The sequence below is a fragment of the Tachyglossus aculeatus genome, chromosome 9 (genome assembly GCF_015852505.1).
Source record: "Tachyglossus aculeatus isolate mTacAcu1 chromosome 9, mTacAcu1.pri, whole genome shotgun sequence".
NCBI lineage: Eukaryota > Metazoa > Chordata > Mammalia > Monotremata > Tachyglossidae > Tachyglossus > Tachyglossus aculeatus.
The window spans coordinates 24,256,658-24,280,588 of NC_052074.1; the positions used below are offsets into that span (position 1 = coordinate 24,256,658).

General features: G+C 43.5%; 1 protein-coding gene and 1 long non-coding RNA gene across 2 annotated transcripts in view; one reads left to right on the forward strand and one right to left on the reverse strand.

The window, feature by feature from the left end:
- BABAM2 (BRISC and BRCA1 A complex member 2) overlaps positions 1 to 23,931 on the forward strand; it is a 359,856-nt gene that overhangs the window by 245,222 nt on the left and 90,703 nt on the right. The gene's annotated exons all lie outside the window — the stretch shown is intronic.
- On the reverse strand, positions 14,155 to 17,536 carry LOC119932247. Its single transcript, XR_005452291.1, has 3 exons — positions 17,477 to 17,536; positions 16,493 to 16,601; positions 14,155 to 14,633 (listed from the first exon to the last, which is right to left on the reverse strand). It is a non-coding gene; the product is annotated as an uncharacterized LOC119932247 (long non-coding RNA).

A 23,931-nucleotide genomic window follows, 5' to 3' on the forward strand; every position in this document is an offset into this window, starting at 1 on the left:
CAAAATTTCTATTCACTGCTCCCGTTGCAGTGACCATCTTCTTCAGCAAACTGGAAATTAAGAGGTGTGGCCGATTCCCCGAGTAATGTTCTTTCTTGTAATGTCAAGATGACACTATTTATTTTTCTGGTTTCCACTGACTACCATTTATCTGTTTCCAGTTTTCACATGAAAATTTAATGGAATGTCAACCACTGTTTGTAATGATAATACAGTGAATTTATAGTTCTTTTCTCCAAAGAGCTTATGTCAGCATATTCATTTTCCCATTATTCACAACATGTAAATAGGAATGGGCTGAGACCTAAAGAGGAAAGTCACAAAGGGTCACCCAGTCAAAAGCAAAGCCAGTACAGAATCACGATCTCTTGACTCCTAGTTCAGATGTAAATTCTGTATGCCGTTTTCTATCTGGGACCGAGCTACATCTCTGTTGAGCATCAGAGTTGCCAAGAAGTCAAATATCTCCCCCGGGAAACTCCAAGCCTTGGAAACAAAACCAACGACATCTTAAAAAATAAAATCCCAGTATCCCTAGAATTGGAAAGGACAAAAACCAAAGTGGGTCAGAGCTTGGGAATCAGAGAACTTGCTGTGTGCCTTGTCCGTGGCAGTTACCTGATCTGTTAAATGGGGATTAAATCCTCCTTCTTCCAATTTAGATTGTGAACCCCTGGTGGGACAGGGATAAACTTGTACCTACCCCAGTGCTTAGATGAGTGCTTGACACATAGTTACCAAATAACCTTGGGGAAAAAAAGTCAAAACACTGAATTTTTCTTATATTATAAAGGGATTTCATCATATATCATCATCCATGTCACCCATCCTAGAGGCAAGAATGAGAATGTTCTACAAACCAGCATAGTCTCGGATCTTGGGGTTCACTGGAAAACCCCAACTGCCGTGCAAGAGTCAAGAGATCGTGATTCTGTACTGGCTTTGCTTTTGACTGGGTGACCCTTTGTGACTTTCCACTTTAGATCTCAGCCCATTCCTATTTACATGCTGTGAATAATGGGGAAACCCAAACCTATAGACCGTAGGAGAAGAGGGGAGAAGAAAGACCTCGGAAAAGCCATGTGGCCCCCTGGGCATTATTGTTTTAGGAAGCCCCTGAAGGACTGTTTCTTTCCTCACTTAAGTCTCCCATCGCATCTAAAATCTTTAAATATTAGATTTTAAATAATAAATAATTTTAAATAAATTAAATATTTATTCTTAAGAGCCAGTTTCACGTCTGCTTACGCTGCCTCTTAGATTTAGAGTTATTCTAGGTTTTCTGTAACTCCCCAGGCCCTAGAACAACTTTGTGTGCATGGGGAGATACTAATGCGTATTTCTTGCCTGACTTGACAGAATGGAGTTTCAGAAAGGTTTTTATCACGTAGTCTTCAGTTATGCCCCCTTTTTTCCTAAGGTGTTTAGGTCTGATTACAATAGAGATGCTTTGGGATCCCTTTAACCTGCCCTTAGCTGTAGCTTTGAGCAAGAATATGTTTCAAGGTATACAGGGAGGCAGTGGGAACTAGTGGAAAGAGAATGAAAGTCAGGAGCCCTAGGTTCTAGTCCTAGCTGTGTCACAGCCTGCCGTGTGAGCTTGGCCAGGTCACTCCCTTCTTGGAGACCGTTTCCTCATCTTTGACCTGGGGGGAGCATACTTACTCTCCCTACCTCTTAGATTGTAAATCCTGCATGGGACAGAGATTGATTATGTTGCATGAGTGCTTGGCACATGATGAGGGGTTAACAACTGCTAATTTTATTCTCAGCTCCGCCACATGTTGGCCGTGTGACCTTGTACAGTGCTCTGCACACAGTAAGTGCTCAATAAATACGATTGATTGATTGATTGGACAAGTCCCTTATCTTCTCTGGGCCTCTTTTACCTCTCTTGGAAAATAGGGATTGACTGTGAACCCCATATGGAACAGGGACCGTGTCCAACCTGATTGACTCGTATCTAACTCAGTGCTTTGAACAGTGCTTGGCACATGATGAGGGGTTAACAAGTGCTAATTTTAATCTCAGCTCCTCCACATGTCTGCCGTGTGACCTTGGACAAGTCACTTATCTTCTCTGGGCCTCCTTTACCTCTCTTGGAAAATAGGGATTGACTGTGAACCCCATATGGGACAGGGACTGTGTCCAACCTGATTGACTCGTATCTAACTCAGTGCTTTGAACAGTGCTTGGTACATGTCTGCTGTGTAACCTTGGACAAGTCACTTATCTTCTCTGGGCCTCCTTTACCTCTCTTGGAAAATAGGGATTGACTGTGAGCCCCATATGGGACAGGGACTGTGTCCAACCTGATTGACTCGTATCTAACTCAGTGCTTTGAACGGTGCTTGGCACATATTAAGTGCTTAACAAGTTCCATAGTTATTGTCATTAAATTCCATAAGAAAAATAAATCAAGGCAGAATATCATTGTGTCAGCATCCTGTTGACATCTCTAGTGGATGAAATCTTGTCAAAAATGCTAAAGCCTTTTTGTTTAGTTCTGTGGAACAGCAAGGTGAGAAGCCAGTTCTGCTTCCTAACTGGGGGTCTGCCCTGATACTGGTAATGTCAAGGCCGGGTATCATTGTATTAGAGTAGTGGTTTCACTTTGAAATAAATGTGAACAAACATTGACCACTTTTTTGTGCAGAAACGTCAATCAATCATATGAATCGAGTGCTTACTGTGTGTGGAGCACATTTGGCAGAAGTCAAGCCGAACGAAACCGTTGAATAGACGGTGCACAGAGGGCCGTCCGATATATGGCCTGACACATGACAAGTGACATAATGCATGAAGAAATGCGGTGACATCATTGCCCTGCATGGCTGCTTTAGAGCAGAAGCTGCCTGTGGAGGTGGGAAGGGCCTGGAGGGGAAGACATGGCTACAGTCTTCAGCTCATGTCATCTCTTGGGCCGTTGCTGCCTGTTGGTGAAGGCCCGGGGGAGTGGGTGGCTTGTTGATCCCTGCTCCTCCAAATCCTAATGACCCCATCTTTATTCCCAGCAGTCAACCTGAATACCCCAAGCATTTCTGGGAACATGGAGGGAAGCACCAGTACTGAGGTAGAAAATACAAAGGGGCTTAGAAACAGCGGAAGGAGCATGACCGGCCTGGGAATTGGGAGGCTTGGGTTCTAATCCAGGTCTGCCACTTGCCTGATGCGTGACCCTGGGGAAGTCACCTAACTTCTCCGGGCCTCATTTTCCTCAGCTGTAAAATACCTGTTCATTCATTCATTCGTATTTATTGAGTGCTTACTGTGTACAGAGCACTGTACTAAGCGCTTGTTGTTCTCCCTCCTATCTAGACTTCTAGACTCCTATCTTCTAGACTGTGAGCCCACTCTTCTAGACTGTGAGCCATGCTTACTGTGTACAGAGCACTGCACTAAGCGCTTGTTGTTCTCCTTCCTATCTAGACTTCTAGACTCCTGTCTTCTAGACTGTGAGCCCACTTTTGGGTAGGGACCATCTCTATATGTTGCCAACTTGTACTTCCCAAGCGCTTAGTACAGTGCTCTGCACACAGTAAGCGCTCAATAAATACGATTGAATGAATGAATGAATCTAATAATAATAATAATAAGGATGGCATTTATTAAGCGCTTACTAGGTGCCAAGCACTGTTCTAGGCACTGGGGAGGTTACAAGGTGATCAGGTTGTCCCCTGGGGGGCTCACAGTCTTAATCCCCATTTTCCAGATGAGGTAACTGAGGCCCAGAGAAGTGAAGTGACTCGCCCAAAGTCACACAGCTGGCAATTGGCGGAGCCGGGATTCGACCCCCTGACCTCTGACTCCAAAGCCCGGGCTCTTTCCACCGAGCCACGCTGCTTATCTAGACAGTGAGCCCCACGTGAGGTGGGGCCTGTGTCCGACCTGATGATCTTGTGTGTATCCCAGTGCTTAGGACAGTGCTGGGCACAAAGTAAGTGCGTAATTCATTAAATTATTACCGGTCTCATTAAACAATTTTCCCTTGCTGGCACATTATAGGAGGAGCAGCGCGGAAAACTCCCGCCTTCCCATATTGAATCCCTCCATTAGTCTGTGCTACCTATCTCGTCTCCTAAACTGTTGTCTTTCTGTGCATTCTATAATGTCCCATTTAATGCTTTCTATCATGTTGCCTGTATATATGTATATATGTTTGTACATATTTTTTACTCTATTTATTTTATTTGTACATATCTATTCTATTTATTTTATTTTGTTAGTATGTTTGGTTTTGTTCTCTGTCTCCCCCTTTTAGACTGGGAGCCCACTGTTGGGTAGGGACTGTCTCTATATGTTGCCAATTTGTACTTCCCAAGTGCTTAGTACAGTGTTCTGCACATAGTAAGCGCTCAATAAATATGATTGATGATGATGATGATGATGATGTTGCCCCACCGTTGAACTGTGTCCACTCCCTCCTACCCTCTGAGAATCAATCAGTCGATAACACCAATTAACTGCTAACAGCGGGTGAAGCCCGGCACTAAGATTTGGAAAGAATCCCCAGTCACTGGCCCCCAGGGTGGCCTCACATTCTTAAGAGCAGGAGGACAGACACACTGGGGAAAATTCATTCGTTCGATCGTATTTATCATCATCATCATCATCATCAATCGCATTTATTGAGCGCTTACTGTGTGCAGAGCACTGGACTAAGCGCTTGGGAAGTACAAGTTATTGGGAAGTACATACATATTTATTACTCTATTTATTTATTTTACTTGTACATATCTATCCTATTTATTTTATTTTGTTAGTATGTTTGGTTTTGTTCTCTGTCTCCCCCTTTTAGCCTGTGAGCCCACTGTTGGGTAGGGACTGTCTCTATATGTTGCCAGTTTGTACTTCCCAAGGGCTTAGTCCAGTGCTCTGCACACAGTAAGCGCTCAATAAATACGATTGATGATGATGATGATGATGAAGTTGGCAACGTAGAGGGACGGTCCCCACCCAACGGTGGGCTCACAGTCTAGAAGGACTAGCTTAAATTCGACAAATGAGAAAGAGCGACCGGAAAAAAAAAATATAACATTTTGTTCGCAACTCCTGTCCTAATGGCCATTCTGTAGGTTGTGAAAGTGACGCCCCTCTCCCCCCGGGGCCGGTGGGAGGGTGGGGTGGGTCCCTGAGACCCTAAGGGGGCTCCATCATCAATCGTATTTATTGAGCGCTTACTGTGTGCAGAGCACTGTACTAAACGCTTGGGAAGTACAAGTTGGCAACATATAGAGACGGTCCCTACCCAACAGTGGGCTCACAGTCTAAAAGCTGCAGCCCAGGTGTCCCTTGGTTTTTGCTGGCCCCTTGCTCCCCGTCAGAGTAGGCCTCCACTCTCAAGAAAAGCAGTCTAGCCTAGTGATGATGATGGCATCTGTTAAGCGCTTACTATGTGCAAAGCACTGTTCTAAGCGCTGGAGGGGGAAACAGTGTGATCAAGTTGCCCCACGGGGGGCTCACAGTCTTAATCCCCGTTTTACAGATGAGGGAACTGAGGCTCAGAGAAGTTAACTGACTTGCCCAAGGTCACGCAGCAGACGTGGCGGAGCCGGAATTCGAACCCATGACCTCTGACTCCAAAGCCCGTGCTCTTTCCACTGAGCCACTCTGCTTAATAACGATAGCATTTATTAAGCGCTTACTATGTGCAAAGCACTGTTCTAAGCGCTGAGGAGGTTACGAGGTGATCACGTTGTCCCACGGGGGGCTCACAGTCTTAATCCCCATTTTACAGATGAGGGAACTGAGGCACAGAGAAGTGAAGTGACTTGCCCAAAGTCACACAGCTGACAATTGGCAGAGCCGGGATTTGAACCCGTGACCTCGGGCTCCAAAGCCCATGGAGTCCAAAGTCCAAAGCCCATGCTCTTTCCACTGAGCCACGCTGCTTCTCAGCAGGACCTGGGCTCCAAGCCCGGCTCTGCCCCTTGCCTGCTGTGTGACCTTGGGCAAGTCACTCAACTTCTCTGTGCCTCAGTTACTTCATCAGTAAAATGGGGATTGACTGTGAATGCTACATCGGATAGGGACTGGGTCCAACCTGACTAAACCATATCTATCCCAGTGGTTAGTACAGTTTCCCTCCCTAATTTGTGTTTGCTTTCAGGTTTGGGTCTTCCATCATTTAATAATAATAATAATGATGGCATTTATTAAGCGCTTACTCTGTGCAGAGCACTGTTCTAAGCGCTGGGGAGGTTACAAGGTGATCAGGTTGTCCCACGGGGGGCTCACGGTCTTAATCCCCATTTTCCAGATGAGGGAACTGAGGCCCAGAGAAGTTAAGGGACTTGCCCAAAGTCCCACAGCTAAGTGGCAGAGCCGGAATTTGAACTCATGACCTCTGACTCCAAAGCCCGGGCTCTTTCCACTGAGCCACGCTGCAGCCGGGCCTTCCCCTACCTCTGGGGCACGTGTAAGCCTGACATTGTTGGTATTTCTGTGCACTTTTGCCCCTTTAAAGACATCTTTTGGGTTTCTGCGTAGGTGTTGCGTTTGTGTTTTTTTTTTTTTTTAAATTTCATCAGGCTTTAGTTTTCAGAAATCCTTAAAAGCAAATTACAAATGCAGAAGCCGGTGAGCCTCCCGGGTAACCTCTTTGATTCATACCGAAACAATTGAAATGACATAATTCCCACATTATTTTTAGTTTTAAAAGATTCTGAGATCTCAGCCAGAGAAGTGAATCGTCCCTGGATAAAAAAAGCTATTTCCTCTCAGTATGCGTTATTACATGGTAGGGTTAATAATAACGATTGTGGTATTTGCTAAGCGCGTCCTATTATGTATCAGGCACTGTACTGAGCGCTGGGGGAGATACAAGCCAATCAGGTTGGACACAGTCTCCATCCCCATTTTACAGATGAGGTAACTGAGGTCCAGAGAAGTGAAGGGACTTGCCCAAGGTCACACAGCAGACAAGTGGTGGAGCCGGGATTAGAACCCATGGCCTTCTGGCTCGCAGGCCTGCGCTCTATCCACTGTGCCGTGCCGCTTAAAATATTGATCATCTGTCAATTAAAATCTGGCTCCGTAATTGCTTTTTGAAATCTATAAGATAGTGAGTCATATTTATTGAGCGTTTACTGTGTGCAGAGCACTGTACTAAGCGCTTGGGAAGGACAAGTTGGCAACACGGTTCAGCACCCCCAACCCTGCTTTCCGTTTCCCATATAATTGCAGATGCGATCTTTCAGTGAGGATTTTGAACAATCAAGTAGCTAATAAATGCAAGGGCCAACTTACCATTTCACACTTTTCAGCATAAAACATTTTGAGAATTTATTTTTGTATGTGATGAAAGTTCCAGTTGACAAGCCTGGTGCTGCAGAATCAGCTGGAAGGGAGAAAGAAACCTGGCCACTTTCTACCGTTCAACCATTCCTACCGAAAAATAGCACTTCCTATATAAGAACCCAATAATAATAATAATAATAATAATAATAATAATAATGGCATTTGTTAAGCACTTACTATGTGCAGAGCACTGTTCTAAGCTCTGGGGGGATACAAGGTGATCAAGTTGTCCTACGTGGGGCTCACAGTCTTAATCCCCATTTTACAGATGAGCTAACTGAGGCTCAGAGAAATTAAGTGACTTGCCCAAGGTCACACAGCAGACATGTGGCGGAGTCGGGAATCGAACCCATGACCTCTGACTCCAAAACCCGGGCTCTTTCCACTGAGCCAGGCTGATAGTTAGGATTCAGAAGGAAGCTAGAAATAATTGCACAGAATATGCCCTGTTGAGAAGCAGAATAATAATAATAATAATAATAATAATAATAATAATAATGGCATTTATTAAGTGCTTACTATGTGCAAAGCACTGTTCTAAGCGCTGGGGAGGTTACAAGGTGATGAGGTTGTCCCACAGGGGGCTCACAGTATGAATCCCCATTATACAGATGATGGAACTGAGGCCCAGAGAAGTGAAGTGACTTGCCCAAAGTCACACAGCTGACAATTGGCGGAGCCGGGATTTGAACCCGTGACCTCTGACTCCAAAGCCTGGGCTCTTTCCACTGAGCCACAAGTTGGCAACACATAGAGACGGTCCCGACCCAACCGTGGGCTCACAGTCTAGAAGAGAAGAGTTGTTACGAAGTGATTAGTTATCGCAGTTACTGTGACTGTGCTTGAAATATTTTTTTACCAGTTTTGTTTTAGAAATTTTCCAGTTGCTTAAATGACCCAATCATGTTATTGCCATAATTGGTAGTTACATTTAAAAAGAGGATTCATAATATCCAATATTACTTTGTAGATCAGAAACAATGGTAGAGGTAGAAAAGTGTAATTTTTATCTCCTAATTTTTGATATTCATTCAATCATATTTATTGAGTGCTTACTGTGTGCAGAGCACTGTACTAAGCGCTTGGAAAGTCCAAGTTGGCAACATATAGAGACGGTCCCGACCCAACAGTGGGCTCACAGTCTAGAAGAGGGAGACGGACAGCAAAACAAAACATGTGGGCAGTTGACGAGTCATCAGAATAAATAGAAGTCAAGCTAGATGCACATCAGTAACAAAATAAATAGAATAGTAAATATGTACAAGTAAGATAAATAGAGTAATAAATCTGTACGAACATATATACAGGTGCTGTGGGGAGGGGAAGGAGGTAGGGTGGGGGGGGTGGGGAGGAGGAGAGGAAAAAGGGGGTTCAGTCTGGGAAGACCTCCTAAGGCCTCTCTAATTTACTCTCATTTAACAGTGTAATGAACGTTTTCCCTTTTCTTTCAGTGATCCCCTTTTGTCCCTCAAAATTTAAACTCCTTGCCTTGGGCTTTAATGCACTCTACCATTTTCCCCCTCCGTCCCCAATACTTAAGTTTGTATCCATAATTTCTTGTAGCATCTGTCTCCTCCTCTAGACTGCAAGCTCTCTGGGGGTCAGGGAATGGGTCTACCAACTCTGTAATATTGTATTCATTCATTCATTCATTCAATCGTATTTATTGAGCGCTTACTGTGTGCAGAGCACTTGGGAAGTACAAGTTGGCAACATATAGAGATGGTCCCTACCCAACAGTGGGCTCACAGTCTAGAAGGGGGAGACAGAGACAGAGACGGGAGACAAACATGTTGTATTCTGGAGACAGAGACAGAGAGGGGAGACAACTGTGTTGTACTCTCCTAACTGTTCAGTACAGTGCTCTGCACACAGTAAGGGCTCAATATATGATTGATTGGTTAACAAAACCATAATAAAACCTTTAACAAAAAGATCTTCAGGCCCTCTTGAATCGCCCCAAAGTAGGCACAAATTCGTCAGTGGAAAATCATAATCAATCAATCAATCATATTTATTGAGCGCTTAATCATAAGAAGGATCATAATCATAAGAAGAAGAGCGCCATGCTTGTTATCACCACTGCCAATCAGGAGTAATGTGGAAGACTACGGTCACATGGCCAAAAATCCATGTCTCCCAAGGCTCAAAACAAATGGCTTTCTGCCGATCTGGAAAAATTACGATGAGAACTAATCGCAAATTCCCCTCTCTTTGAGTTAAAAGCTAGGCTGCTTTCAGCTGCATCTTTAAGAACCCTGTTAGCCTAGTAGTTTTCTCAAGCAAACATTAGATTTTGCCCCATGCAGAATTGGCCAGTAAAGGAGAAATTTCAGGACTACCATTCCCTCATTAACCAGTGTTGATTATTCGATGTTTGCTGTTCAGTTGCCATTCATCTTTTTTGGGAAGTGCTTTCCCATATTTCTTTGCATTCTCCACTCGGAAGAATTAAAAGGTAATTGCTTTTGGAAACCTGTAAGATACTATTTATTCATTCATTCATTCAATCACATTTATTGAGCGCTTACTGTGTGCAGAGCACTGTACTAAGCGCTTGGGAGGTACAAGTTGGCAGCATATAGAGGCGGTCCCTACCCAACAGCGGGCTCACAGTCTAAACTCTAGTGTCCACTCTCCTTGTTCTGCTTTCCATGCAGTGCTAAAAAGGAGAAAAAAATCCAGAAATCAAGACATTTCTGAACCATATTTAGAAGCCCTACGTATTCTGCACACACTCAATTAGCCAAAAGGAGTAAAGTACACAGTAAGCAGCACATGAGCTTGCTGAGGCAATTACTCAGTTATTCATCTATAAATAATAGTTGTAACTACTTCCTCTTCTTGCTCACATGACTCAAGCAGCCTAAGAAGCACATTAAACCCATCTAAATATGGCTCAATACTAAAAATGTTATCATTTATTATTGAAAATCCATATGCTACATGAAGGTTCACAAAAATACAAGGAAAATCCGTGTGTCTTGAGAAAGGGCTAAATTTGTAGTCATCAGAAGCCCCTCTACATATCAGTTCATTTCGTGGCAGCCCTTAGGCATTCTGAGATTTGAAAATATCAAGAAACCGTGCAAAAAAAAATCCTTGTATGTACACTATAGGCTATCTAAATAAATGAGTTGCCAGATTTGGGCCGTTTTTCAACTTCCGAGCCCTCTGTTGCTATTATCATACTGGAATTACTTGTTAGACGAGGGTCAGTCGGTCAGTTGTCGTATTTATTGAGCGCTTATTGTGCGCAGAGCACTGTACTAAGAGCTTGGGAGAGCACAGTAGAACAATATAACAGGCACATTCCCTTCCCACGATAGCATGCTAAGTGGATACCTAATTCTACCCAGGATTTTTTTTCTTTAGTTTCCTGATACGCCGTATTGCATTTCTAATATTTCATTTTCAATGTAGCACTGAGACTCCCTACAAAGAAAGGTAACAGGGAGGTTAGGCAGCCCCTGGGGAGATCGCGGGGAGCGTTTGACTCCAGATCACTTCACTGTGTTGAAAAGGGCATCATTAATTCTGGATTCTTCATTCAGCTGTTCAGTAAAGAATAGCAGGAAGGTGCGGAGAGACCAGATATGCCCACTGAAACTCACCCTAAGCAAGTCCTCAAGTGGGGTTAGGCATCTTAGCCTTCATTACTGGAATTTCCTACGTGCCTCGGGTGCATTAAGATCAGGAAAGGAATCCTCCTATTTGTATTGGAGTCGAGCGGGGCAAACTACATGCACCTTAACCTCACCTGTGTCCCTGTACACACCCACGCAAAACACACATACTTGCCAGTGAGTCACTTTGGGGAGCACATCCGGTCTCGTGCCTGGTGCGGTGATGCTGTTAGCGTTTGCCAAATCAGGAAGCCAAAATGAATTGTCAGAATAAGCTCTGATTCGTAGGGCATTTTATTAAGCACTTACTATTCATTCGGTCATTTAATTGTATTTATTGAGCGCTTACTGCATGCAGGGCACTGTACTAAGTGCTTGGAAGGTATTTTCCCGAATACCGGGGTAGTAGTAGATACTGCTACTTGTAGTAGTATCTTGTATTACTACTTGTAGTAGATACAAGTTTCTCAAATTAGGGTTCACAGTCTATCCTATCCCCATTTTGCAGGTGAAAGCACCTGAGGCCTGGAGCGGTTATGTGACCTTCACGGAGTCCAGTCACCCAGTAGTCCAGTTAGTGGAGAGCTGGGACTAGAGCCTGACTCTCCTGAGGATAGGAGGTTGGGCTATCTTAGCCAAAAGTCTAAAGAAAGGAGATTCTGTTGCCCAGATAAGAATCGGTCAGTCCATCAGCGTGGCCCAGTGGCTAGAGCACAGGCCTGGGGGTCAGAAGGTCATGGTTTCTAATCCTGGCTCTGCCACTTGTCTGCTGTGTGACCTTAAGGAAATCACTTCACTTCTCTGGGCCTCAGTTACCTCATCTGGAAAATCAGGATTGAGACTGTGAGCCCCGTGTGGGACAGGGACCGTGTCCAACCTAATTAACTTTTATCTACTCCAGTGCTTAGTACAGTACCTGGCACATAGTATGCGCTTAACAAATACCCCATTTATTATTATTATCATGATCAGAAAAATCAGGCCTTCCCAGACTGAGCCCCCTCCTTCCTCTCCCTCTCGTCTCCCTCCCCATCCCCCCTGCCTTACCTCCTTCCCCTCCCCACAGCACCTGTATATGTGTTTGTACAGATTTATTACTCAATTTTACTTGTACATATTTTCTATTCTATTTATTTTATTAATATGTTTTGTTTTGTTGTCTGTCTCCCCCTTCTAGACTGTGAGCCCACTGTTGGGTAGGGACCGTCTCTATATGTTGCTAGCTTGGATTTCCCAAGCACTTAGTACAGTGCTCTGCACACAGTAAGCGCTCAATAAATACGATTGAATGAATGAATGAATGACAGGGACCGTGTCCAACCTAATTAACTTTTATCTACTCCAGTGCTTAGTGCAGTACCTGGCCCATAGTATGTGCTTAACAAATACCCCAATTATTCTTATTATCATGATCAGAAAAATATGCAAATTCCCACCATCTTCCACGGTCTCGGGCATTAGAGGCTCTCAGGAATTAGCACCAGAATCCCAGGAACCCTTGTATTTTATTCACTCCAGCTTCCTCCTCCTCCCTGTTTCCTTTTTTCTTTCCCTCTTCTTCCCAGCCAAGTGCACTCCCCAGACATGAAACACCCACTAACATTGTAACTGAATGTACCAAACCAAATATGTGCACGGGATTGATCCCCTTTCAAGAAAAATAGTTTGGCCGTCAAAGCAGGATGAGAATAGTTTTCAGCCAAGGGGCTAAAGAGATGCTCTAGCAAAATAACAAATATGGTGATGAAATACCAACTGCTCACAGTTTCCAGTCATATGTCAAAGGAGGTTTCAACTGGACTCTTCTCTGCCTCTGTTCCGTTCATCCCATCAGTAGATATATTGGTATCTTTAAGTAAAGTTAAAATAAACCGTTCTCTTTGCCAACGTATAGCCTCATGTAAGATTTTTTTTTTCAGGGCAGAATGTGTGCTTTACAAAATTTGAGTTATTTATTGTCAAAAGCAATTTTGCTAAAAAGATGGGGGAATATTTTTTTCTTTCTTTTTCCATGACTCCTAGAACTAGTATTCTGAGTGGACCAGTTTCCTTTCATAAAACAAAACTTCCTTTGTGAAGAAGAACTAGCATGGTGCATGGGGGTTCATGCGAAATGTTAATTGAGAGTTATGGCATTATGAAAATATATCAACCAAGGATATTATTCTCCACATTAGGGTTTGTCCTCCAAAAACTGAACTGCTCTTCATAGTGCAAAATGCTTAAAACACTGTGTACTCTAGACCGACCGTAAAACTTGCTGTGGGCACGAAATGTGTCTGCCAACTCTGATATATTATACTCTCCCAAGCTCGTGGTGTCATGCTCTGCATACAGTAAGCCCTCAGTAAATATAATTGGTTGATTAATTAAAAAGAAAAATAATTTTCTTGCTTTGCCTGCATATTTTAAGCATCCAAATGCTGCTGGTCCAAATGGATTTTTTTCCTTAATTAGCTGCCAATTAGTAGTCAGTGTATCACAAGCTCAGTGAGGACTAGTAAGAGATAAATCTAATGAAAGTTATTAGTTTGCAAAACTCAGATTTTTTAATTCCATTTTGGGGAGCGAATGTTTGTTCCACTGTGTAAATGTGCTGGAAATAAACAGATTGTTCATCTTTAAATAGCAATACCAAAAATAGCAAAATTGGATTTGGAATTTGGGGAATACTGCCTTCTGATGACAGGGGATTCTGAGAAGTCAGGACTATGAACTCAAATGATTGAACTGAAACAGTATTTCAGCTCCCCAGCTGTATGTGTGAGACAGCATGAGGATTCTTGTCCTGCAGACTGCTGGTTTGTATTGCGCAGATATAAATTTTCACAATCTGGCAGTTTGGGGACTTCACTTTTCACCACAACCCTTTTCCTATTAAGACCATTTTAAGAACCATTCTTCCTCAGATGCCTTTTCATGTGTCAAAAGAAAACTCGTTTGACCATTTTGTTATTCCTGCCAATTTTCTTCTTTTTTTGCTTCTCCAAGGATCTTCTTTAAAAAAAAAAAATGCTTCTTGTCAGTTTTGCATAATTAGAATTGCTCTGCAATAATAGCAGATTTGGCTGAGGAAAATAATCCTGTTTATATTTTATAAATTTCTAATTTGGCTTTTCAGTTTTCCTGTCAACAACTGAGCAAAGAAAGGATTTTTCTTGTGACAACTGAACTCCCATTCCATTGTACAAAATCTAAGTTGGAATTGCATTTGTTCAGTTTAGGCGGCTTTGCGTGACTCTATCCGTGATTTACCTCAGTCATGACCAATGTCAGTTAGTATTGAATGCTCACAGGTGTTAGTAGGCCTTTCTTAAAAACACAGAAATAACACAGACCATCCCATAAATGGACAGAGATAACATATTTAGACTTTTCAGTCTCTCATCCCGAGATGTACAGATGTGACTTTTCAGCTGGGCTGGATGAAAATTTAGCCAATCTCATTTCTGCTTAGTCAGGACAACTTTGGTGGAAGATGAGGATTGCAAAGGGAGCTTCAAAGGCAGATTGACAGAAGTTCAGTGAGAGTTCAAATATGAATAAAAGGAACAATTCAGTTTTAGAAGTCGAAGCCGCCGAACTGGGAGAAGCACGTGACACTGACTGAACCTTGCTCACTTGTCTCTCTGTGACTCGAACAGGCTGACAGGAAGCGGAGGAAAGGCAGGAAGGCATAGGGGAGCCAGCACCACCGTGTTTCACAGTCTAGAAGGGGGAGACAGAGAACAAAACCAAACATATTAACAAAATAAAATAAATAGAATAGATACGTACAAGTAAAATAAATAAATAAATAGAGTAATAAATATGTGCAAACATATATACATATATACAGGTTACAGGGTGATCAGGTTGTCCCTCGGGGGGCTCACAGTCTTAATCCCCATTTTCCAGATGAGGTAACTGAGGCCCAGAGAAGTTGTGACTTGCCTAAAGTCACACAGCTGACAATTGGCGGAGCCGGGTTTGTTTTTTGTTTTTTTTTTTTACATTTGTTAAGCGCTTACTATGTGCAAAGCACTGTTCTGAGCGCTGGGGGGGATACAATGTGATCAAGTTGTCCCACGTGGGGCTCACAGTCTTAATCCCCATTTTTACAGATGAGATCACTGAGGCTCAGAGAAGTTAAGTGACTTGCCCAAGGTCACACAGCAGACTTGTGGTGGAGCCAGGATTTGAACCCATGACCTCTGACTCCAAAGCCTGGGCTCTTTCCACCGAGCCATGCTGCTTCTCAATTGTCCTCCCTCCTTCCCCTGAGCTCTACAGGTCTGTCTTTCCTAACCGAGCAAACTCTCTCATGATCTAACGCAACCTCAAGATTCAGAATCCCAGCAAAAATGTGATGTCAAGGAACTGGACCTCAAGATCAGTTAAGATCTATACCAGTGGCGGCGGGGCTACGGTGGGCCACTGCTCCAGCTCTTTCTAATAATAATAATCATAATGATGGCATTTGTTAAGCTCTGACTATGTGCAAAGCACTGTTCTAAGCGCTGGGGGGGATAAAAGCTGATCAGGTTGTCCCACATGGGGCTCACAGTCTTAATCCCCATTTTACAGATGAGGTAACTGAGGCTCAGAGAAGTTAAGTGGCTTGCCCAAGGTCACAAAGGAGACGTAGCAGAGCTGGGGTTTGAACCCATGACCTCTGACTCCCAAGGACATAGTTGCTTCCCCAACTCCAGCCCTGCCCCAGCCTGTCTCTCACTCACTTTCACCGTCCACTCCCATAATGATAATAATAATATTTATAGTATTTGTTAAGGGCTTACTATGTGCCAGGCACTGTACTAAACGCTGAGGTGGATACAAACAAATCGGGCCGGATACAGTCCCTGCCCCATGTGGGGCTCACAATCTCAATCCCCATTTTACAGATGAGATAACTGAGGCACAGAGAAGTGAAGTGACTTGCCTACGGTTTCACAGCAGTCAAGTGGCAGAGCCGGCCCCGGATTTTTCACTGTGAGTCTCAGAAACCACAATCCTTGTGGGTCTATGACTCTTCTGTCAGTTCTATCATTTTTTGATTGGTCTACAAATTTCCACTCACCTTTATTTGGAGCGGGGAGGTACATTAAACAGAAGAAAGCCATCCACTTCTAAGCCGATGCATAGCCCACGTTTAGCAAGAGAGCAGCTTTGCTTTTTTAAATTTCATTTGCTGTTAAGCTCCGGGTTGCTGATTGAAGCAGAATTCCAATGTTTTGACACAACACCACATCGTTAACATGATAGGGAGGATTTGATTATGGGAGAACAAGTCCGAAAACGGTAAATTGACAAAAAAAAATCTGGGATCCTGGTTCCCAAGCAGCTTTTGTGGTTGAATTCTTTTATTTGATGTGGTTCCCTCCTTTTGTGCCAAACGGTGTTATGTGGAAAAGTGATGACGCTGCAACGAAAAGGCCCGGAGTGGGGCCGGGGGGGGTGGGGGGAGAGAAGGAGAAAAAGGAAAAGTGAACTGTTCAGTAACAAATGAGAGAGAGAGGGAAAACAGAGTAGGGGATCAAAGGCGAAAATACCTGTCTGCCCAAGGAGGAAGAAAAAAAGACACTGACCTGCTTTTCCCATGCTCAGACAGCAATTCTTTATAGTCGTTCTGTCTACAGCCAGCTTTCACATCAACCTCGAGCCAAGTTAAATAAGGAGAGAAAGGCCATGGCTTGCCTATGGCGAGAGAGAAGTGCAGCATCAAAAACAGGCCAAGCGCAGTGTACTTTCAGCCTGCAAAGAATTAGGGTTAACAAGGGTGTTCCCAGCAAGGAAGGAGCCAGAGAATAAAGCCTGCCTTCCATCATCAGATAAGGGGATTGAACACGTTTTGACATTGGCCAAAGCTGGAGACATGTCCTGAGAATCACTTAAATCCCCCCCGACCAAAAGGGAGAGAGAAAAAAATATCCCCGTGGAGAGGCAGGTTTTTATTTATGTTCAATTCTGAGGCTGGGCAGATTTTTTTTTTTTTTTCTGGTGATTCACGATGCTCCCAAGCGACAATTTCTGGATTTTAAAAATTGCATTTTGGACTACGGAAGGAGTGTTCGGGATGCTCTGGGAATCACTCAACACCATTTAGTATTTTGGGTGGGAGGAAGATTTTTACAGGCAGTATTTCGCCTAGCACTCAGGTAAAAATGCAGTAAAAATTGTCAAACCTCATTCAAAAGGCTTATGAGTAGCTCTCACTCCCCCTTGCAGAGCAAAAATACAGTATAGTGATGTAAGAGAATTCCCACTCCGTAGCCTATCAGTTGCTCGAGAAGCAGCGTGGCAAAGCGGATAGAGCACGGGCTTGGACGTCAGAAGATCATGGGTTCTAATCCAGACTCCTCCACCCGTCTGCTGTGTGACCTTGGGCAGGTCAGTTTGCTTCTCTGTGCCTCAGTTACCTCATCTGAAAAATGGGGATTTATACTCTGATCTCCACCTGGGACAAGGACTGTGACAACCCGATTTGTTTGTATCCACCCCAGTGCTTGGCACGTAGTAAGCGCTTAACAAATACCATTATTATTATTGGTCTGCGTGTGCTTTCTGTTTACCAAATGAAGCTTTCTGGCCGATGAAAGCATAGCTTGAGGGCCAAAAATCAGCTGTTCATGCGTCCTCTTCTGTTCCTACTCAACCACTTTCTCCCGGATGACCTTTCTTGGTTTCCATGGTGTTGTCAAATCTTGGGCCTCCTTCAGCATCGCTCTAGCAGCTTCCCATTTTACCAGATCCTCCTATTTAACATAGTAATAATAATGATAATATTTGTTAAGTGCTTACTATGTGTCAAGCAAGCACTGTTTTGAGTGCTGGGATGGATTCATTCTTTCAGTCGTATTTTTTGAGCGATTACTGTGTGCAGAGCACTGTACTAAACACTACAAGCTAATACAAGCTAAGCAGGTTGGACACATCCTCCTCCGCCAATCTCACCTAATATCCAGCTTCCCGGTCACCACTTTCCTGCCTTATCCCCCAGTCAGTTCTCACGTGGACTTCATCGTGTGTTTCATCTTTGTCTGCCTAACTCACTTTTTGAACTCTGCCCACTGGAAGGAGCAGCACTGGCAGGACAAGAGAGCGCAAGTGGCACCATTCAAACCACTGACACTAGTTCCCTCATCTGTAAAATGGGGATTAAGACTGTGTGAGCCCCCGTGGGACAACCTAATCACCTCCCCAGCGCTTAGAACAGTGCTTTGCATGTAGTAAGTGCTTAATAAATGCCATCGTATATATATAATCAATTCCTTCACATCCATCACCTCTCCCCCAGGCTTGAAACCTTGGGGTGGACTTTTATATACCTGTCTTTCACTTCCCACTCTTCAAGAGTCAGTCGCAGATTCCTGCTGCTTTTTTCGCAACATCACTTAACATCACTGCTCATTCCTCTGGGCCTCAGCTGCCAAAGCCCTCATTCAGACCCCAGTTACCTCACTCGTGGGCTTGACTGTGCCCTGCTCATTACTGGTCTCCCGATTTTTAGGCTCGCCGTATGCCAAACCATTATGCAAGCTGAAATCATTTTCCATTACTTAACTATGGCTATAAATGTGACCTTTTTCATCTCATTTACAGTTCTGTTCGTCCTACACTACCTCCTGGCTCCTTTCGTTTGGTTTCTCCTCTTTCATGCTTACACTTAGTCATCGACTTATACCTTCTCTCACATTTCCACTTCCTCCCCTCTGGCATTCACCTCACCTCCTCCATCTCTCGGATACATGTGCTCCCCTGACATCTGCATTGCCACTGACAATGTGTCTTGCGCGTATAATTTCGCTTTTGATTGCTCAGACATACACAAACATACATGCCTGCCAACATGCATACACCTCCCCAGACACTGAGGTATTCTCTTTCTCACATTCTGACACACGTACTCTGCTGCCTCACACACCCCTACGTTCATGCCCAGACTTCTAGAGAATCAGAATTAGATGGGACACTTGGGAGAGCCATCTCTTCTGGTAGCCTAGTGTAATGCTTTCAAACCCTAATTGTCAAGAAGTCCTTCCTTTTGTGCAATCTGAATCTCTTTCTTTTATGATATTTAATAATAATAATAATAATAGCATTTATTAAGCACTTAGTATGTGCCAAGCACTGTTCTAAGCACTGGGGAGGTTACAAGATGATCAGGTTGACCCCCGGGGGTCTCACAGTCTTCATCCCCATTTTACAAGTGAGGGAACTGAGGCACAGAGAAGTGAAGTGACTTGCCCAAAGTCACACAGCTGACCATCGGCGGAGCCGGGATTTGAACTCATATTCTTAAGCACTTACTATGTGCCAGGCACTGTTCTAAGCACTGGGGTGGATACAAGTTAATCAGGTTGGATACGGTCCCTGACCCACTTGGGGCTCACAGTCTTAATTCCTGTTTTACGGATGAGGTAACTGAGTCATGGAAGGGTGTTTTGTTTTGTTGTCTGTCTCCCCCTTCTAGACTGTGAGCCCACTGTTGGGTAGGGACCGTCTCTATATGATGCCAACTTGAACTTCCGAAGCGCTTAGTACAGCGCTTTGCACACAGTAAGTGCTCAATAAATACGATTGAGTGAGTGAATGAATGAGTGAAGTGACTTGCCCAAGGTCACTTAGCAGATAAGTGGAGGAGCTGGGACTTCTGATTCCCAGGCCCATGCTCTATCCACTAGGCCACAAGTCTTCTCTTCTGCCTTTTTTTTAAACTCTCGTTTTATGTTCACTGGTCATGAAGAACTTCTAGATAATCAGTATCCTCCCCGAAACACTTGCGGCGTGCCAGAAGTAATTCAGTCACTTAGCTTTCTCTTCTCTAGGCTAAACAATCGTAGTTTATTCAAATTGTCTCCCCTGGACCCATTTCTTATTCCTTTTCATAATACGTGCTACCGTTTAATGTACCATTGGCAGTTTCTCTACCTCCTTTTTCGAAGGATGATCAAAACTAGACCTAATTCTCCAGTAAATGTCTGGCCATTACAGAGTGCAGAGAACTCTTACGTTTCATACCCTTTCTAACACATTCCGCCACCATGTTGACCTTTTTTCAAACCAAAGGCATTGTGTTTCTGAATCATACTGCTATCTTCTAATCATTTTGAGGAAGCTTTCCTGATCCAACCTTCCTGGTACAATTTGTCCCACTGCACCTGGTTCACTACATTCTTGTGAATTATTATCAATCAATACGTAGTAGTAGCCACAGAATTCAGAAGTGTTCATCTTATCTGTATATATTTACATTGATTTTTAGGTTTCTCCTTTTCTCCAATGTGCCTCATTAAGCCCTTTGCACTTTGTAGGGGCTTAATAAATCCTGAGCATTTAATTCACGTGTATTTTCAGGGCATCCAAGAAGTACATTTAGTTGCCTTTGGACTATAATGTTCAAAAGCAGCGTGGTCGAGTGAAAAGAGCACGCGCCTGCGAATCCCCTCTAGACTGTTGGTTTGTTGTGGGCAGGGAACCTATCTACCAAGTCTGTTATATTGTGCTCTCCCATGTGTTTAGTACTGTGCTCTGTACACAGTAAGCACTCGATTTTATCTGTACATATTTATTCTATTTATTTTATTTTGTTAATATGTTCTGTTCTCTGTCTCCCCCTTCTAAACTGTGAGCCCACTGTTGGGTAGGGACCATCTCTATATGTTGCCAACTTGTACTTCCCAAGCGCTTAGTACAGTGCTCTGCACACAGTAGGCGCTCAATAAATATGATTGAATGAATGAATGAATGAATGAATGATAAATACCATTGATTGATTGAATCAGAGGACCTGGGTTCTGATCCCAGCTTGGCCAATTGCTTGTTGCGTGACCCTGGGCAAGTCACTTAACTTCTCTTTCCCGCAGTTCTCCTGTCCTTCCTTCTACTTAGACTGTGAGACTGACTGTCTCAATCTTTGTTGCTGTTTAATTTCCCAAGACCAACGTAGTTATGGTCAGTCAGTCAGTCAGTCACATTTATTGAGCACTTAATGTGTCAAAGCACTGTTCTGAGCGCTTGGAAGAGTACCATACAGCAACAACAGACACGTTTCCTGCCCACAGTGGGCTCACAGCCTAGAGAGGAGACAGGTATTAATATAAACAGCTAAAATTACAGATTAGTGCTGGGGGGCTGGGAGGGAGGATGAATAAGGGGAGCAAGTCTTGGTGGTGGTGGCCACAAGGTCCTCTTTTATGGCTTCCAGGATCTTTGGTTCTGTTGGAAGCAGCTCTCCAGGTTTTCCAGGGCCACTGCAACTACCTCTGATGGCCAGTTCACTCATACAGACTGTATCTTCCATTCATCGAATGGAGCTTCTTCATTATTTATTCCTTATTTCTAATTTCTCTCATTAGTTTTTATTATTTACATATTGATTATTTATTGTTTTCTTCCTCTGGACTGTAAGCCCCTTGTGGGCACGGAACGTGTCTACCACCTCTGTTGTATTATATATTGATTTTGTTTGTACATATTTATTCTATTTATTTTGTTAATATGTTTTGTTTTGTTCTCTGTCTCCCCCTTCTAGACTGTGAGCCCGCTGTTGGGTAGGGACCGTCTCTAGATGTTGCCACCTTGGACTTCCCAAGCGCTTAGTACAGTGCTGTGCACACAGTAAGTGCTCAATAAATACGATTGAATGAATGAAGGTATTTGTTAGGTGCTTACGTCAAGCGCTGGGGTAGATACAAGCTAATCAGGGTGGACACAGTCCCTGTCCCACATGGGGCTCACAGTCGGTCAAGGTCAGTCAGTCAAACGTATATATATTGAGCATTTTCTGTGAGCAGAGCACTGTTCTAAGCGCTTGGGAGAATATAATATAACAGTAAACGGACACATTCCCTTCCCACAGTGAGCCAAGTTCACAGAGCAGACAAGTGACAGAGCCAGGCCCGGCCTCTATCCACAAGGCCACCTACCCTCCCAAGAGCTTAATACAATGCTCAGCACACAGGAAGCGCTCAATAAATACCATTGATTAATTGATTGACGCTCCCCCTGCATATTGCAGAGAGCAGATTCTATACAATGAGGAAAGAGGAGAGGGTTGACCCCTGCCTCAAGACTATCAGGGGGTGATAATTCTAGAGAAGCATCTTGGCTCATTCACTCATTCATTCATTCAATCATATTTATTGAGCGCTTACTGTGTACAGAGCACTGTACTAAGCGCTTGGGAAGTACAAGTTGGCAACATATGGAGACGGTCCCTACCCAACAATGGGCTCACAGTCTAGAAGGGGGAGACAGAGAACAAAGCAAAACATATTAACAAAATAAAATAAATAGAATAAATATGTACAAAGAAAATAAATAAATAAATAAATAAATAAATAAATAAATGGAGTAATAAATACGTACAAACATATCAGTGGAAAGAGAACGGGCTTGGGAGTCAGAGGTCATGGGTTCAAATCCCAGCTCTGCCACTTGTCAGCTGTGTGACCCTGGGCAGGTCACAACTTCTCTGGGCCTCAGTTACCTCATCTGTAAAATGGGGATTAAGACTGTGAGACCTATGTGGGACAACCTGATCACCTTGTCTTCCCCCCCAGCGCTTAGAACAGTACTTTGCACATAGTAAGTGCTTAACAATTGCCATTAAAAAAAAAATCTAAAAAAATGGGACCAGGCCAGTAATTTATGTAGGTGATGAGATTGTGGATATTAAGCTAATTTTAATTTACTTCCTAATGACACTGTGAGGAGAGAGGTTTTTGTTAGCTCTCTAGGGTGCTATTTACTGGAAGTTTTTTTAAAAGTGCTATTAAAATTACTCATATCCTCCCTGGGTATATGTGGGACAATGATGCCTAATGCGTTGGATTCTCTTAGAAACTCAGCTCTGCCAGACACATGTTTTCATTATGTGTCTTGGCTGGAGCGTAACGGCGGAATATTCTTCCACGGTGCTGTGCGATGTTGGAAGTGACAGTTGTGCACGCGTGTGTGCGGCGTCGGATGTGGTGGGTGCCACAGTGTGAGTCTTTGTTAACTCTGGGTTCCGTGCTGATGCAACCCCAGCATTATAGACTCTAAGCTTGTTGCGGGCAGGGAACGTGTCTACTGTACTCTCCCAAGTGCAGTAAACATTCAATAAATACCACTGATGGGTTGCTTGATTAAGTATAGGACAACTATATTATTGGTTAACTTAACTGTATTTTGAAATATGTCAGTTTAGTTCTAAGGCACGCATGATGCTAATGGATTGTCACATAATGAAATCCCCGCTATGTTCCTTTTGACAACATCTTTCCCCTTCATTTATTCATTCATTCATTCTTTCATTCAGTCGTATTTATTGAGCGCTTACTGTGTACTAAGCGCTTGGGAAGCACAAGTCAGCAACAGATAGAGACGGTCCCTACCCAACAATGGGCTCACAGTCGAGAAGGGGGAGACAGACAACAAAACAAGACATGTAGACAGGTGTCAAAATCGTCAGAACAAATAGAATTAAAGCTATATGCACATCATTAACAGTGCTTTGCACATAGTAAGCGCTTAACAAATGCCATCATTATTTTTATTATTAATAATAATAAAATAAATAGAATAGTAAATATGTACAAGTAAAATAAATAGGGTAATGAATCTGTACAAATATATACAAGTGCCGTGGGGAGAGGAAGGAGGTAGGGTGGCCTGCACCTGAATTTTTGCATTTTTTCAAAGTAGGGTGACCAAAAAGGAGTTGGTTCTATTCTATCCCCTGCAACTACGGAGTTGAATTGTTGTGGTCAGTTTAGGGAGTCGTCTTCTCTCTGAGAATTCATAAATGTAGGGAGAAGCAGTGTGGCTCAGTGGAAAGAGCCCGGGCTTTGGAGTCAGAGGTCATGGGTTCAAATCCCGGCTCCGCCACTTGTCAGCTGGGTGACTTTGGGCAAGTCACTTCACTTCTCTGTACCTCAGGTACCTCATCTGTAAAATGGGGATTAAGACTGTGAGCCCCACGTGGGACGATCGGATCACCTTGTAACCTCTCCAGCGCTTAGAACAGTGCTTTGCACATAGT